Source organism: Nothoprocta perdicaria, unplaced genomic scaffold (assembly GCF_003342845.1).
Source record: "Nothoprocta perdicaria isolate Ctin4 unplaced genomic scaffold, notPer1 scaffold_33, whole genome shotgun sequence".
In the NCBI taxonomy this organism is placed as follows: domain Eukaryota; kingdom Metazoa; phylum Chordata; class Aves; order Tinamiformes; family Tinamidae; genus Nothoprocta; species Nothoprocta perdicaria.
In genome coordinates this window covers 286,600-289,312 of record NW_020455566.1, presented here as the reverse complement: position 1 = coordinate 289,312, position 2,713 = coordinate 286,600, and positions in this window count along the sequence as shown.

Below are 2,713 nucleotides of genomic sequence, written 5' to 3'. Positions count from 1 at the left end.
CTGAATGAATTACATTTGCATTCATTATGTATCCTGCTGTACCTCTAAACATGAAAACTGATCTGCAGAACAGATGATCAAAGCAGGGAAATGCAGATCAGAAAACATGCTGTGTTCACTTAGGAGCTAAAAAATGTCGTAAAAAATAATTGTTTGATATTCCGGTACATGAAACCTTTATGTAACCCCCTGCAGAAGTGGCGGGGGAACCCGTGTTCGCTTCGGAGGCGCTCGCAGCTTCTCCGGGCCGTTCTCCCGTGCTCTGCTGGGAAGGCCCTCCCCATTCCCGAGCATCCCCATTCCCAAGCATCCCCATTCCTGGGCATCCCCATTCCCAGGCATCCCTGCCTCTGTCTCAGCCCTACACGGACCATCCTGCTCCAGCTTCCCCCCTGGGAAGTGCCTGACACATCTCGGTGGGTTTTATCAACCCTATTTATTTCTTTTATCAGCCCCTCCTTGTATTCTTGTATGGATACTGTCTTAATTTGACCAGCCAGGCCATGGCAATTACTTTTAGGTTTTTCACTAGGCAAAGCTGCTCCATCCTCCTGCCCTGGTTGAGTGCTGGATCAAGCCCCACGCCTCTGGCATCACCGCGCTTCTTCTTTCCCAACACAACCACAGTATTCCCCTCATCCCAGAGCTTTATCCAAGTTTTATGATTTATGAAAAAACAATATTAGTGATCTAGAGAGCTCCTTGGCCATCTCTGGATGGCAAGTTCTCCAAATGTTCAGAATTAAACGGTATTTTTAGGATTAATAATTGCTAGTTAGCATTCCCCTTCAGCCTGCTGGAGCAGAGGTCCGTGAGCATCCTGACAGGGAACGTGTCGGCTGCACCAGCTCTTCCAAAACAGAAAACTGGAATTTGTCTGGAGCACTCATGCCATTTCTAACCGTGCAGTACAAGCTGCATTTGGAAGTGGTCAACAAGTCTGCAGCTAAAACACTAAAAATGGGTGAAATTTATCTAATTCTAAGGAACTTTTCTTCTGCACTGGGACTCAAGCCAGATCTGCTGGAAGCATTCCCAAGTTTCATGAAGCATTCCAGTGAGTTTGGAGTCACTTTAGGATGATTTATATGTTTGGAAAGAAACCAGGCTCTCAGGCTCCCTCTGGCTTTGACCTAGACAAAGCTCTTTTGGTTGATTTATACCATGATTTATACCACGCATTTTTTGCATAACTTCAAATAGGAATAAAATTTCAGTCCACAAAAAACGCGCTAAGTGAGACTGACAGACTGGTCTGCAGAAATCCCTTCTGTATTATTAATCTGCCTTATCTCTTCAGCATGCTCATTTCCTAGCCCAAACGCATCCAAATCCCAGATCAGAGGGTCCCATTGTTTTCCATGGCTTCCCATTCTTACAAAGGAAAGCTAATTAGGTTGAAAGTCTAAGCAAGTATTTAGTCTGACAACAGAACCGATGAAGCACTGTCAAAGCTTGTGCTAACTGGTCCAAAACTCTTATGCTGCTAACATAAAACTCCCTTTCTTAATAGAAATTTTAAGTGACAAATCCATGGAATGAATCTGGTATTCATTATTTGTGAGAGAGGAGAGAGGGATTTAAATGAAGCATGTATTCTGCAAGGAGCCTCAGGAAATCATTTAACAGCTCAAGGCAGAGGGGAGCTGCATTATCATTAGAATTTACATGATACATTAGCCAGGAGTGGAAATGTTAATCTTTCTATCCAAAATCTATTTGCAAAATTAGTGGAATACAGTTGTTTTAATGCCCTTTCCTTATCGTCAAAAGTGAAAATCCTTTTGTCTCCTCTGGGATCTGAAGATGCTGGAGAAATTAATTTTGTGAACTGTTGTCCACTTCCCAGAACACCGTGATGACTAAGGCTCCAAAGGCAAAATGACTAAAATCTATGGGAAAACTTTGGGGAATTTTTAGTCTTGAAGAACCGTTCCCAATGGATGTGTGAGATAAACAACCGGTTGGGTTTAGCCTGCTCACCCTTCCATAGGATCCTGCTATGTGAGCGCAGAAAGGTCTGTGGTCTTGGCTCCTTTCCCTCTGATTCTTCTGCCTGAAAATAACATGAAATCTAGGAAGAAATAAAGCAAGAACTTCCTGGTGCATGAGTCAAGCAGCTTGGAAGCAGCCAGAGATCACCTGTCTTTGAACCCCTGTTCCAGACTTAAATGGTAAATGAGCAGAAATATTTTCTCTCAGTTGTCACATCAAGAACTTCCGCTGGCCCAAAAGCAAAACCCCGGGCCCCGTGCACCAGCCCGAGCGTGCGCAAGTCCTTGTGAAATGCGGTGAAGCCAGATTGCTCCCATGCTCAGGGCGCACTTCAGTGCCTCACTGGCCTGCAGCCCAGATGCTCAGATTTCTCGTGCTCAAAAATCTCCCTGTAAATTTCCACATAGTGGCAGAAATGGGAAACACCTCCATTCTCCGTGTGCTCCTCCCGGAGCAGCGAGGCAGGACGGCGCTGCAGCTGCTGGGGCCACACGGCCGAAGCCGGAGCCGTCCTGGCGCTTTCCCAGGGCGCCTCGCCCTGGGGACAGCCATATGGGAATAACGGGATACCCGGAATACCCAGAATACCTGGAATACCTGGAATACCCGGGCACTGGAGCTGAAGGAGAGGGGAGCCCGAGCGCACTGGGCCCAGGCTCTGTCACGGCGCGCCCGCGGTTCCGCCGCCGTCCCCGTCCTGGCGCACCAGGAGACGGGC